Consider the following 16,202-nt stretch of genomic DNA (forward strand, 5'->3'; position numbering starts at 1 on the left):
AAGAAGAGACGCATCAATTCCGATAGCTCAACCATTCAGGGAGCCTGATATGTCGAACAAGAAGGGAGTAGAGCCGCCCACCAGGAAGGAAGTGATGACGAACAATAATACCACATGTAACAACGATGCGATGGTTATCAACAGAGAACCGCCAGCTTTAGCAGGAACGAGTAATGTAAGAGTTCTGAATCAAGATGTACGCAGGAAAGAAACAAATGTTGTTAGCGCATCTCCTACTACTTTTACAGAGGGTTTTTTTCCTTCTTTCCCCTTACCCATACAGCTGAACACGAAAACGCCATGGCCACCGTTACAAGGATCCAAGAAACGCAAATTTCCCGAAGAGAGATTGGAGTTTCAGAAAAAAGTGCTGAAAGTCAGTCAGACTTAGTTATTAACATTTCTAGTTATCATTTAACATCGTCAGAAAGAAGCCTTTTAAACAGAGGCTTATCTTTTATTCCAGCGAAAGATGCTGACTTTACTGATATGCTAATTGATTTAAAAATGTTTACTTGAAATACAAATCTTAAAATGTTATATGGAGACAACATATGTGAGAATGTTAACAGAATTTTCAAGAAGCCATCAACTTTTATTCCTCAGATGCACCCTTTAGTAGAGTCATTTGAGAAAGCATGTGAGAGACCTATTGAAGTTATATGACAATTCTTCTTCTTCACATTGAATGGCAGTGGAGTTTGTGTCAATCCACCTGCAGCATGTCTTTGGGATGTGGGAGAAACCGGAGCACCGGGAGGAAACCCCACCACACAGGAGGGGCAGACTCCTCAAGAAGCACACCCAGCCACCCAGCCGAGGAGAACCTCTTTTGCTGTGGGCTGCAGTGCTAACAGTGCCACCACCTGCCACACCATTGAAGTTATATGACAATAAAGAAGCTAAAGTCAAACGTGATTTTTATAATCTGAATAGCGATGAACAACAAGCCTTGAAGAATTTACAGGAAAACAAGGGGATTGTCATTAGAAATGCTGACAAAGGGGGTGCAGTAGTAGTATTAGATACTGAGATGTATAAATCCAAGATTCAGATTCTTTTGAATGATACTGAGACATGCACGAATATTGATGGTGTGAAGCTTAACAAAGTTATTAATGGAGTACAGGATGAACTATATGATTTGTTGTTATGTGCAGTGATAGATTCAGATCTTTATAAATATTTTTAATAGAGAAACTGACTATACCGACTTTTAGGGGATTACCTAAAGTCCATAAGAACATTGAAAGTCCACCCTTGAGACCTGTAGTTTTGAGCAAGGGATGGTTAACAGAAATAATATCTATATATTTGGAGAAACAACTAAGAGGCATAGTGGAACAGACTCCTACAGCAGTAAGGGACATGCAACAATTTCTGGAAAGCCTTACAGACTATATACCTAGTGATATAGAGACAGAATACATGGTGACTTTGGATGTAACATCATTATTTACATATATTCCTAATGATATAGGGGTGGAATACATGAGCCTGCTCTTGATTGAGAAAGATATGCCAAGAGAACGAATAATAAGATGTGCTTTACTAATGGATTTGGTTTTAAAAAATAATGTGTTTGCATATGAAAACCAATATTTTATCCAACAGAAAGGAGTGGCAATGGGCACTCCTTGTGCGAATTCATACGCAAACATAGTTATGGCATATTGGGAATACACCTATATTATACATACTCCATATTGTGAGATGAATATATTATTATATAAAAGTTTTGTTGATGATGTTTATTTAATATGGAAAGGTGATGAGCAGACACTAAGAGTTCATTCAATATATAAATGGCACCACAAGTTTCCTGTCTTTCACAGGGAAATGGTCACTACACGAAATTGAATTTTTGGATGTCATACTACTGAAAGAAGGCAACACTGTACAAACACAGTTATTCAGAAAAGAATGTAGAAGAAATTCTTTGTTACATCACACTAGTATGCACCCCCCATATATCTATCGCAGTATAGTAAAGGGTCAAGCACTTAGGGTCTCTAGACTCACCACATATGAGACTAGGTTTCAGGGAACCATAGAGACCTTATCTAATGAATTCAAAGAGAGAGGGTATACGTCAGAAGAAAGGAGTTTGCATCAGGAAGAGGTTGTAGATAGGAGAGTAAGTGGAAAACCCTACATATACAGAGGTCGACAGATGGATCATCAAAATGAAAGAAGATCCTTGTTCAGGCCACAACAGCCAGTAATACCGTATACAAATAATAATAATAAGATCAGGGAGATCTTCCACAGAAATTGGAATATTCTCACAGTGGATGATGATACACAGCGACTTGTGGGTGATGAACCTAGATTTACTTGCAAGAGTACAAAATCACTCAAACGACTATTATGTTATGAGATAAATAATAAATTGGTGTTAACATCTGATAGAAAAGGGACCTATGCTTGTAGGACATGTAACCAGTGCAGTTACATGTCTAATGGCAATAGTTTTGTCCATCGTGACAGTGGAAGATCGTATAATTTTTCAATTTATGCAGACTGAAAGTCATGGAATTTAATATACCTAGCGGTCTGCACAAAATGTAAACATTTTTATGTAGGAAAGACAAATGGGACCCTTCGAGAAAGAGTTAGAGAACATGTCTATGCTATAAACAGGGAAGATGACAGCAATGCCCTAGCTAGACATGTTATAAATGAAGGGAGTACACATGGTTTTAAATTTACTGTGATTGAGTTTGTATACAAGAACATTAGGCTAGGTGATCATAGAAACTACACTGAACAAAGAGAGACAAGGTGGATCATGAGGCTACAAGCAGATAGACTATCTGGTTTGAATGACAGGGTGTCCATGAAACCATTCTTGACAGCAAGGGACAACAGGCATTAACATTGTTTATAAGCTATTAGTCTAGCGTTTTTCAGGATGGCTCACGAATCTATTAATAAACAACATATATATTTTATATATTTTTTATTTTTATAGTATACACTTATACATAAGCACATGTTTTTTTTAAATAGTGGAACATGTAGTTTGAGATATGTATATATGTTTTTAAGCTGTATTAGGTTGAAGCATATATTATAAATTAAATATTTGTTTTTAATATAAAGAATCACAGAGGTTTTGAACATGAATTTCAGCCAGCAATTTTTTAGTTAAAAATTTTTAATCAATTAAGCACTGATGTCATCAAGTAAGGAACAATAATGATTGGTTGATGAAGTAACAGCAAAGGTATTTAAATGTAGAAATGGCTTAGCTTTTTTAAAAGCCTGATGAAGCATTCGAGAGAATGTGAAAGTGCTTACTGGATGTTTTATTGTTTTTGTTCTTTAGTTCAGTGTGGTTAATAAAAGGTCAAGCTTCTTATTGTCGTGTTGTGCCTCAAGAAAAGGTTATTTGGATTTTGAAACTACATTTTGCTCGAGGCACTTTACCCTTTGTGGTTGATTCATTTTGCTTGATATTCTAAGGCCAATGAGTAATATGATCATTCATGCCTTATCTCTAACTCCCTTAAGACCTATCTTCTTTCTCCAGGAGGGCAATACCTGTCGCACTCAGAATAAATTTGCAGTTGGTCATCTAGGTTATTTTTAAAGGAAGATAGTGAGTCACACTGCTTAACATACAGGGGAAGTTCATTCCAGTGGTATGGGAGGTGCTGGGTTATGAACTTGTTCCTCTATCCAGTTTTATTTATCTGTTGGTGAAGATTTAGGTCCCTGGTTCTAGTACTGGTGGAGATATTGGACTTACAGTGACAAAGTTGGTCTATGATTTCTGGGTCTGTAATGGTGTGAGACAGAGATTACCCCCAAGTCTGTAAGGCACTGAATAAAGTGATAGAGCTTCCAGCCTCTCCTGGTAGATCATGGCCTTTAGGTCTGTGATTATTTTGGTTAGGAACCTTTGGAGTCTTTCTATTGTTTGATATATTTAGTGAAGCACATCCCAAAGGGGGTATTGTACTCAGTAATTGGCCTGATCAATGCTGGGTATAAGGGAGTGATTACTTCTTCAGACCTTTATGATACTCCTTGGGCAATCAGCTGTGCTAAATAAAAAGATTTCCTGGAAACAATTTTCACTTTCAGTGAATGATCTTTAGAAATAAATCAGATGAGTAAGGTATTCACACAGTTCAGGGCTTTAGATAAAAGTCTCAGGTGTGAAGTTGGCACAAAATGTGTTTGCAAAGATATTAGTAGAGTCTATTAGGTCATAACGGGAGGTGTCATTATGAATAAGTTCAGTGCAATATAGGTTTATAGGTTCATAGGTAGGTACTAGGCTATCAGCCCTAGGGCCTATGTAAGCCTAGCCAACAAGGTTCCCTGGCTGTTGAGCAGAGCCACAGAAGTGATCCCTGGGGCGAATTTCCTAATTCCCATCAATTCATCAAGATTTTTCTTGAAGAGTGCTAATCAGGAACTTTGCTTGACATAGGTAGCTTGTTCCAGAGTATAGGAAGTCTCTGGGACAGGAATCTATCCCCTCCAGCGTGTTCTACTTATTGTGGTGACAAGGTTTAGGTCCCTAGTGTGTGTATCCCAGAGGGATTGGGATTTCTTTAGGTATAGCATGTCCAACAGCTCTGGGTTTGACATAGCTTTGCACTGAACCTATCAGCCATGATGTTGACAATATCAGTTGGTTCTGTAATTTTCATGCCATTGTGCTGTAACTCAGAGCAGAGCAGAGGTTGGGAGGGTGGCCTAATGGTTAAGGTGTTTGCCTTGCAAACACAAGGTGCAGGGTTTGAGTCTCACAAGGGACAATTGGCTAGGCTTAAAATGTCTCACAAGGGCAGTTTGCTTAGTACTAACCTATGAACCTATATTAAGCAGAGATCAGCTCGGAGTAGGTGATATGCAATGGAGTAAAGCTGGAGTTTTTTGAGACGGTCAGTGTAGGACATCTGTTTAAGGCCTGTAATCTTCTTGGTGAGGTACTTCATTGACCTTTCCAGCTGTTACAGATGTCTTGTGAGATACATTCCAAAAGGGACATTGTACTCAATAATGGGTCTAATGAGTGCCGAACAGAAGGGAACAATTACCTCTTTTTTCCCTGGATGAGAACCCTTTCATGATGAGGTGTATCACGTAGAAGGATTTCCTGACTACTGTGGTGATGTGATTATCAAAGGAGAGACTACTGTCCACCTGAGTCCCAAGGTCTCTTATCACACCATTGGTGTTAAGAGGACTGCCGCCTATGTGGTAGCTCATGGCAACAGAGTTTTTGCCAAAGGGGATGACAATGCACTTTTTGCCATTGAGCTTGAGGCCATGGCTCTGACACCAGGCACCTGTCTCAGTGAGGCCCTTCTGTAGGATGTCCACGTCATTTGGGGACTCGACTATGACACCCAGTTTGCCGTCATCTGTTTAATTCATCAGCCAGAGGCCCTCTGTGTTATCCCTTACTTCAGAGAAGTAGATACCAAACAGGAGAGGACCCAGGACTGAACCCTGTGGTACTCCACTTGTCACTGGATTGAAGTCAGATTTGGAGTCTGTAAATTTTACAGTGTGGGTTCTGTCAGTGAGCCAGTTGGCAACCCATCTTGTGACATATGGATTTATACCCAGTTTAGTGAGTTTATCTATAATTCCAGAATGGAGGATGGTGTCAAAAGCCTTGGCGAGGTCAAGATAAGCTGTGTGAACTGCCTTACCCTCGTCTACGGCTTTGGTGACTGTTTCAAAGAAGGCAGTCAGGTTCGGGAGGCATGATTTGCCTTTCACAAATCCAAGCTGGGTGGGGTCCAGAGTTTGGAGGTTACCTATGTCTTTGTTTATGAGCTCCATGATGATGGGTTCCATAGCCTTGCAGACCAGCCTCATCAGGCTAATAGGGTGATAGTTCCCGGGGTCTGTGGTGGCTTCCCCTTTGTGGAGTGGTGTAGCTGTTGCTGTGCACCATTCAGTGGGTACAAAGCCTGATGTGAGGCTATGATTGAACATGGTGCTTAAGTGGGGGGGCCAGTTCATTCTGAAGTTCATGTAGAATGCAGCCTGGGATATTGTCTGGTCCCATGGAAGCTGTGTTCTTGGCTTTGGAAAGTGCAGTTTTTACCTGTGCAGTTGTGACTGCAGGGCCTCTGCATTCATCCGGTATAGATATGGGCCCTTTAGGGGGTGAGAGGGGGGTAAAGTTAGTACTGAACCTATCAGCCAGGATGTTGACGATATCAGTTGGTTCCGTAATTTTCATGTCATTGTGCTGTAACTCAGAGCAAACCTGGATGTTGCCATTGAGATTCTTGACATAGCTATAGAATGCTCTCTGGTTGTCCTTAGAATCAGAGGCAATCTTTTTTTCATATCTAGCTCTGGAGGGTTTTATGAGGGATCTCAGTTTCTTACTGAGGCTGACCAGGGAGCTCCTCCACTCATGGGATTCAACTCCCTTCTGCAACAGTTTCTTCCTTCTGTTGTAGAGTTTGTTTATAGTGGGGAACCACCAGATTGCCTTCCTTTTTTTGGAGGGTAGCATCTTGGTTCTGTTAGGGATAACACAATCCATGCACTCGTGTAAGTGCTTATAGAGTGCATTTATGTAGGATTCTACAGTCATGCCTGTAGTTCCCATCTGCATGGATGTTGTGAAGTGTGTCACTTCTGTCTTAAGATGCATGAAGTTGGCGTTGGAGAATTTTTTTACAGTGGTTTCCTTAATGGGGGTGGAGGCGGAATGTGGATATCTATGGTGATTAGCTTATGGTCGGATCTGACCAATGAGGAGGTGACTTCAGGTGTGAAACACCAGTCACTCATGTTGGTAATGACTAGGTCTAGTATATTGTTGCCCCTGGTGGGGGTTTGGATAAGTTGATCCAGGGCATTGGAGTTTATGAATTCTAGAAAGCATTGAGCAAAGGAGTTGGTACATGAGTAGTTTTCCCAGTTATTGGTGGGATAGTTGAAATCGCCCATTATTAGGGTGTTTGGTTGGACCCTAATATTTTCCAGTATATCAATAAAAGAGGAGCAGAAGTCCTGGGGCATGGTGGGGGATCTGTAGCAAGCTACAATTTGGATTGCAGTTTTACCCAGAGTTAGTTGCACTTGGATAATTTCAGATGCATTATGTTGGGCAACTAGCCTGGAGGTGTGGATATCCTTAATGAATATGGACACACCTCCACCTTTGGTGTTCTGGTCCAGGTTAGATGGCCAAAAGGTATGGTATGAGTTATAGCCTGGTAATGCAGGGGTGCTCTGCAGAGCCTTGAACCAGGTTTCAGTCACAGCACAGATATCAATGTTCTCCATTTTAAGGAGTGCCTCGAGTGAGTGCACTTTGAGGTTTAGACTTCTAGCTTTGAGTAGCATTACCCTCAGTTTTTGTTTGCCTGTATCTGCTACAGTGGTGGGTTTGTCATTTGGACCTTGCCTAAAAAAGGCACTATAGGGGCGGCAAGAGTCTTAACCAGTATCTGGAATCCCAGGGGCAGCAGGTGCAGGCCATCTGTGGCAAAGCATTGTGGCCTGTCAACCATGTCGTCCCAGGCAGACAGATACTGGATCCCACCAGAAGCTTAGCCAATTGTTGAAGTCAATCATTTTGTCCTTGTACTGTGGTATCATTCTGTGTGAAGGTAGGATGCTACTCAGGGCTAGGGTCACACCTGCCTGGATTACAAGATTGGAGAGCTCTTCCATGTCTCTTTCATGTAGTCCAGGGAGGTACATCTCAGGTCGTTTGCACCAACATGGACAATGACCTAAGTGCATGGATTATATGTCGGATCCTGGCAACCGACAGGCAGCTGACAGTAACCTTCTCCTTGTTTAGTCTGGTGAGTAGAACATCAGTGTGCTTGACTATAGAGTCACCTATGACTAATGTGTTGGGTATGTTGTTTTGCCTTATGGGGTATGGTTGGATGGCACACTGAGTCTGTGGGTTATGTATCTTTTGGATTGTGTTCATAGGTTCATAGGTTCATAGGTTCATACTAGGCTATTTGCCCTAGGGCATTTATAAGCCTAGCCAGAGTGTGTTTGGCTTTCGCCACCCATTTTAAATTAATTTTGCTATGCCTTTTTTTGAGGTTAGTATACTGTGCCTCTGTCTAACAGTGACACAGAAGTGATAACCGGGGTAAACCTACGATCTCCCATCCACTCATCAAGATTCCTCTTGAAGAGAGTCAATGTGGGACACTGCCTAACCTGGACTGGGATTTTATTCCAGAGTGAAGGGAGCCTCTGGGTTATGAATCTGTCCCTCCAGCATGTCCTATTTACTTCAGTGCTGAGGTTCAAGTCTCGAGCTAGCTCGATGGGATTTGGATTTTCTGAGGTGCAGCATGTCCATTAAGTCCGGGTTGGACATGGCTTTATACGTCAGGCACAGATCGCCTCTGAGCAGGCAGTATGCCACTGAGTAGAGCTGGAGTTTCTTTAACCGGGCAGCATATGGCATCTGTTTGAGCCCTTTGATCCTCTTGGTGAGGTACTTTTGGGGTCTTTCCAGTTGCTGTAGATGTCTGGTAAGGTACATCCCAAAAGGGGCATTGTACTCAATTATTGGCCTGATGAGGGATGAGTAAAGAGGTACGATGACCTCCCCTGATCTAGATGTGAATCCCTTCATGATTAGGTGGGCTATATAAAATGTTTTTCTAACCACTTTGGCCACGTGGTTGTCAAATGAGAGATTGCTATCAACTTGGGTCCCCAGGTCCCTAATGACTTCTTCTGTACTTAATGGATTACCACCTATGTGGTAATTTTTTTGCCAAAGGAATGACTATACACTTTTGGCGTTTAGCTTGAGGCCATGGCTCTGGCACCAGTTGTCTGTTTCTATGAGGCCCTTTTGGAGGATGCTTGTGTCGGCTGGAGAGTTGATTATGGTGCCCAGTTTGCAGTCATCTCTTCCGTGTTGGCCTGTACCACTGAGAAATATATACCGAACAAGAGAGGTCCCAGGACTGAGCCTTGTGGGACACCACTTGTAACTGGTTTGGAGTCTGACATGGCTCCAGCAATTCTAACCATGTGGGTTCTGTCCTTGAGCCAGTTTGCAACCCATCTAGTGACATAGGGGTTTATATTTAAGCTGGTGAGCTTATCTATAATGCCGAGTGGGTGTTTATCGAAGGCTTTTGCGAGGTCCAGGTAGGCTGTGTGGACCACCTTCCCTCGTCAATGGCCTTGGTGACTGTTTCAAAGAAATTGACCAGGTTTAAGAGGCAGGATCTGCCCTTAACAAAGCCAAACTGGGTAGGATCCAGTGTCTGTAGGTCCCCAATATCTTTATTTATGAGGTCCATGATGATCCTTTCCATAGCTTTGCAGACCAAGCTAGTCAGGCTTATGGGGCGATAGTTTCCAGGATCCGTTGAGGCACCACCTTTGTGGAGAGGGACCACTGATGCTGTCTCTTTGGGTACATATCCTGCAGTAAGGCTAAGACTGAACAGTAGTTTTATGTTTGGGTTTAGCTCTTCTTGGAGTTCATGTAGGATGCAGCCCGGGACGCCATCTGGTCCCAATGATGCTGTGTTTTTTGCTTTGGAGAGGGCGGCTCTTACCTGAGCATCTGAGGTGTTAGGGGGGCAGCACTCTGTTGGGATAGATATTTGCCCTTTTGGTGGGGAGAGGGGAGAGAAATTTGCACTGAACCTGTCAGCTAGGATGTTGGCAATGTCTGTGGGCTCGGTGTATTTTTTGTCATTTTGGACCAATTCTGAGCATATCTGGGAATTCCCACCCAGGTTCCTAACATAACTAAAGAAAGCCTTGTGATTATAGTGTCCTGTGCAATTTTTCTCTCGAAGCTGGCCTTAGACGATTTTATGAGTGCCCGTAGTTTTTTGCTAATACTGATCAGAGATGCCTTCCCTTTTTGGGATTTTGCTCTATCATGTAGTAGCTTCCTCCTTCTATTGTATAGTTTGTTTATGGCTGGGGTCCACCAGACAGGACGTCTGCCTTTGGAGGATTGGGTTTTGGTTTTATTTGGGATTGCATGATCCATGCATTCCTGAAGGTGTTCATAGAATGCGTTTATAAAGGATTCTGCGGGTCTGGGTCATTTTCCACAGGCCGGGGCTTTGAAGGATTTCGCCCGGTTTTTTTGTGTGAAATTTGCTTTAGAGAAGTTTTCCTCTGTGGTTTTCTGGGCAGGGGGTGGGGTCGGGATGTGAATATCCAGTGAGATTAGTTTATGGTCTGATCTTACCAGTGAGGGATACACTTCTGGTCTGGAGCATAGTGTCCCCGTGTTGGTGATGATCAGGTCCAGTATGTTTTCCCCTCTTGTGGGAGTGGTAACAAGTTGTTCCATAGCATTTGAGTTTATAAATTCTAGGAACCCTTGGGCTAGGGTGTTGGAGCTAGAGTAATGCTCCCAGTCTATGTTTGGGTAGTTGAAGTCGCCCAATATTATGGTGTTTGGAGAGACCTTCATATTTTCCAGTATTCTCAGGAAGGCCAAGTGGGGTTCCTGTGTTTGGGAGGGTGGTCTGTAGCAGGCTATAAACTGGAAGGCAGTTTTACCCACAGTTAGTTGCACATGGATAGTCTCTGATGCTTCATGCTGTGCCACCAACCTGGAGGTGTGGGTATCTTTGACGAATATTGATACTCCCCCTCCTTTTGTGGTTTGGTCCAAGTTTTGGGGCTGAAAAGCATGGTATGAGGTATAACCTGGTAGTGCTGGAGTGCTCTCAGGAGCCTTGAACCAGGTTTCTGTTACTGCACAGATATCGATGTTCTCCATGCTAAGGAGAGTTTCGAGTGCATCTTGAGGTTTAGACTTCTGGCGTTGAGTAGCATTACTCTTAGTTTCTTATCCCTTGTGATACCTATGGAGGTGGGTTTGTCTTTTGAGCCTTGCCTAAAAATGGCACTATGGGGTAGCAAGAGCCTTTGCCAATATCCAGCCCAGGGGTGACAGGTGCAAGCCGTCCCTAAGCATCGGCTCGTGTTGTCGAGCATGTCATCTCAGGCTGACAGGCATTGGATCCCCTTTGAATGACACCAACACTTAAGCCAATTGTTGAAATTGATCATCTTGTCTTCATATTGTGGCATCATTCTTGGTGAGGGTAAGATGCTACTCAAGGTCAGGGTCATACTGGCCTGGGCTACATGCTCAGAGAGCTCCTCTATGTCTCTTTTCATGTAGTCCAGGGAGGTACGTCTCAGGTCATTCACATCAGCATGGACAATGACTGAGTCATATTTGTACTTGCCTTGGAGTGACCTGAGTGCTTGTGTTATGTGGCGGATCCTAGCGCCTGACAGACAGCTCACCGTGACCTTCTCCTTGTTCAGCCTGGTGAACGGGATGTCAGTGTGCCTGACGATAGAGTCACCTATTACAAGTGTATCAGGTGTGTTGTTTAGCCTTAAGGGCTGTGACTGTCTGGCACACTGGCTTTGTGAGCTATGTGTTGCACGTGTTTTGTTTTGGGGTAGCGGTTGCTTGGGTGTCTGCTTTGGAGGTCTCTGCTGCTTAGGCAGATTTTTATTTATATGTTTTTGTGTGTTTATGTGTTTGGTTTGTTGTCGTGGTAGGTCTTTGTGAGACTGGAATTGTAGTGAGTGTGGTTTCCTTCTCCTCCTGACTGGTTACACCAGTACTGAGTTGAGAGAGCTTAGCCTCCAGTTTGGCTATATGGTTGCATCTCTCACATGTGTTGGAATTTGTTGGGAGGAGGAGAGGGTTGTCTGTGTACATGAGGCAGTTGTAACATTGCCTCAAGATTCCCAGATTCACCAGCTGGACCGGAGAGGAGATTGACAACTGACCTTTGGACATGCTAGAATAGTATTGGGAATTCCTTTATAATTGAAAGAAAGGGCCAATGGGGAACAAGATACTCAATGGGAGTTTGTGAGGGTGTAGTGCTTTTAATTTTTTAGAGCTGACACTTATATAATTGCTTTAGTGAGCAAGTGCCAGGTAACTTAAATGCAATGTGTTACAGGTAACTTAAATGCAAAACGACAAACAGTAACTTTCTTTCAAGTGAAACAAGGAAATAAGTACAGTAAGCAATGCAGATATCACTAGGGATCCACAGAAGTGCTAAAAGGCTGCGTTTTAGGTGGAATTAGCATCAGGAAATAAACAAACAACAAGCATACAAATAAAGCTAGATTCAGCAGGCCTGGATCTAGTCTATGCTACAGCAAACAAGGTGTACCAATTTCAGTAAGAAGCAGTTCAAATATGCAGGCACTATAAGCCTTTAACCAGAAATTCACTGCTCAGAAGGGCAGAGTCCAGCTTCTCCTCCCACAAGAGTGCAGACCGCAATCTCCTTCTTTAAAATAACTGGCCTGAAGCCCAAGTGCTTAAACCAGAACTAATACACTTTTAGAATAACAGACACTGAGCTCTCAATCAGCAGTTCCCAACTTAGAAGGATGTAAGCTACCTGTCCTGCCACCACAGTGCAGGCCACAAACCTTCCTAATGTAAAACAACTGGTCTGAAGCCCAAGTGCTTAATCCAAAAGACTTAGAAATGATAGCTACATTTTAATCAAGTTACTACCAGCAGTAATAAATACAACTGAATACTTTAAAGAATGCCTGGATTAGTGCTCAAGTTATACAAACAAAGCTAGATTCAGCAGGCGTGGATCTAGTCTATGCTACAGCAAACGAGGTGTACCAATTTCAGTAAGAAGCAGTTCAAATATGCAGGCACTATAAGCTTTAACCAGAAATTCCCAGCTCAGAAGGACAGAGTCCAGCCTCTCCTCCCACAAGAGTGCAGAACACGAACCCTCTTAATGTAAAATAACTGGCCTCAAGCCCAAGTGCTTAAACCAGAATTAATACACTTTTAGAATAACAGACACTGAGCCCTGAATCAGCAGTTCCCAACTTAGAAGGATGTAAGCTACCTGTTCTGCCACTACAGTGCAGACCACAAACCTTCCTAATGTAAAACTGGTCTGAAGCCCAGGTGCTTAAATTAAAAGGCTTACAATGAGTTACATCAAGCAGTAATAAATACAATTGAGTACTTTTAAGATGACGCAAAAGCAAAATAAAGTAGGAATAAAACACAAATACAGTAAAAGCAGATACATTTTTTGGAAAGAGAGAAAGGAGTAGCAGAAACTAAGCTGATTGGCCTTCTCAAATGCTCTCCCTGTACTGGGTAGAATGAGGTAATGACACTAGACTGGGAGAAGGGTCCCAGATCAAATTTACACTACACCAACTATAAAAACACTATACCAACAGGGAGGGTGGGAAACAAACTGCAGAAATGTTACTCACAGCTGAAAAGCAGCATTGAGCTTTTAAATGAAAGTTTTAAACAGCTAAAGGAGCCACTAGAAAAAAAGAGTTTAACTGCAACAAGTTATCATAAACAAACAACCCAACAGATGCTTAATAAGAGTGGACAATTTCCAGTTAATACCTCACACACAGTGAAACTAGCTAGAAAAAATACACAGTACACAGTGCTATAAACAACAAAGAAATAAAGAACAAAATAAACAAAAAACAGGATACTTAATGTTATATATTGTAGCTATTAGCTCACTGTAAAATGGCTGAACACTTACAACTGAGCTTCTTAGGTAACAGAAAGTTGAAACCTGAGACAGCTTTTAAGAAAGAAATCTCAAAAGAACCAATGGGGTGCTTAGTCTAAGCTGTAGTCCAGGAGACCTCAGTCAGCCAATGATCTCAAACAATTCTCTCTCACTGAAATGCCTGATGGCTTTGGCTAAAACAAGATGTCCCTGAATTATGTGCTCAGACAAACAGCCTCCACAAACACTAGGCCCAAATACAAGCCTGAATATGGAAATGCTACAAATATCCCCACTACTTAGAACAAACTGCAGAAATGTTACTCACAGTTGAAAAGCAGCAGTGAGCCTTTAAATGAAAGTTTTAAACAGCTAAAGGAGCCACTAGAAAAAAGAGTTTAACTGCAACAAGTTATCATAAACAAACAACCCAACAGATGCTTAATAAGAGTGGACAATTTCCAGTTAATACCTCACACACAGTGAAACTAGCTAGAAAAAATACACAGTACACAGTGCTATAAACAACAAAGAAATAAAGAACAAAATAAACAAAAAACAGGATACTTAATGTTATATATTGTATTAGCTCACTGTAAAATGGCTGAACACTTACAACTGAACTTCTTAGGTAACAGAAAGTTGAAACCTGAGACAGCTTTTAAGAAAGAAATCTCAAAAGAACCAATGGGGTGCTTAGTCTAAGCTGAAGTCCAGGAGACCTCAGTCAGCCAATGACCTCAAACAATTCTCTCTCACTGAAATGCCTGATGGCTTTGGCTAAAACAAGATGTCCCTGAATTATGTGCTTAGACACACAGCCTCCACAAACACTAGGCCCAAATACAAGCCTGAATATGGAAATGCTACAAATATCCCCACTACTTAGAACAAACTGCAAAAATGTTACTCACAGCTGAAAAGCAGCAGTGAGCCTTTAAATGAAAGTTTTAAACAGCTAAAGGAGCCACTAGAAAAAAGAGTTTAACTGCAACAAGTTATCATAAACAAACAACCCAACAGATGCTTAATAAGAGTGGACAATTTCCAGTTAATACCTCACACACAGTGAAACTAGCTAGAAAAATACACAGTATATAAACAACAAAGAAATAAAGAACAAAATAAACAAAAACAGGATACTTAATGTTATATATTGTAGAGTTTGCTGAGTGTCCTTCCTTCGATTAGCTCACTGTAAAATGGCTGAACACTTACAACTGAGCTTCTTAGGTAACAGAAAGTTGAAGCCTGAGACAGCTTTTAAGAAAGAAATCTCAAAAGAACCAATGGGGTGCTTAGTCTAAGCTGTAGTCCAGGAGACCTCAGTCAGCCAATGACCTCAAACAATTCTCTCTCACTGAAATACCTGATGGCTTTGGCTAAAACAAGATGTACACAGCCTCCACAAACACTAGGCCCAAATACAAGCCTGAATATGGAAATGCTACAAATATCCCCACTACTTAGAACAAACTGCAGAAATGTTACTCACAGCTGAAAAGTAGCAGTGAGCCTTTAAATGAAAGTTTTAAACAGCTAAAAAAAAAGAGTTTAACTGCAACAAGTTATCATAAACAAACAACCCAACAGATGCTTAATAAGAGTGGACAATTTCCAGTTAATACCTCACACACAGTGAAACTAGCTAGAAAAAATACACAGTACAGTGTATAAACAACAAAAAAAAAAAAAAGAACAAAATAAAAAAAAAAATACTTAATAAATGTTATATTGTAGAGCTTGCTTTTGCTGTCCTTCCTTCGATTAGCTCACTGTAAAAAAAAGGGTGGAGGTTGCTTGTGTTTCTAAATTGGAGGTCTCTGTTGCTTGGGCAGATTATTATCGAGAGCCTCTGTGAATGTTTTTTGTGTAGCTATGTGTGGGTTTTGGTGGTATTGTTTCTTAGTTTTCTAGCATACCTAAAGAAGGATTTATAATTAGCTATGGCTTCAGAGATGAGCAAGTGTCCATAACAATGAATCACTCACTAAGGAGGTACCCTCCAAAAAAAAAAAATATCACACTCATCCATTTCCACCCTTAGTCATAACCAGCCAAAATATTGATAAACTTCTCCAAATAATGGTCTACCCAGCCCATGATAAGCTTCATGTAGGGCCATCAATTATTCCCCCACCTTCAGAGAGGCAAAAGACAACCACACTTGTTACTATCCTTAAAATCGTAAGCTTGGCATCCGCTTGAAAGCATAAGCATTAAACGTGACTGGTATTAGTTGAACCTCCTCTTTCTAAAGCTACATATGTCATTAAGTTCCATTTCTTACACACACACACAGACACACACATACACACACACACACACACACACACACACACACACACACACACACACACACACACACACACACACACACACACACAATCTCAGACATTCTATTATTAATACACAAATGTGCTTAGCGTCCAGTAAAGATCCATCCTTCTTGACTTTCAGATATAATGTTATGGATAAAATCATTTAAACCTTTTGGACCTGCCTTATCTTCAGCTATTAAATATTATCTATTGACATTTCCCTCCAAAATTAGTAAAAATGCATCCATAGTTAGATAAGATTTAATTTCCCCAAAGATCCTGAAAAATAACACACATCCTATTAAACCAATTTTACACTAACCCCACTTAAAGGCACCAGCAAGCATTTAACAATAAC

This window comes from Protopterus annectens, chromosome 2.part0 (assembly GCF_019279795.1).
Source record: "Protopterus annectens isolate FY-2018-M chromosome 2.part0, PAN1.0, whole genome shotgun sequence".
In the NCBI taxonomy this organism is placed as follows: Eukaryota; Metazoa; Chordata; order Ceratodontiformes; family Protopteridae; genus Protopterus; species Protopterus annectens.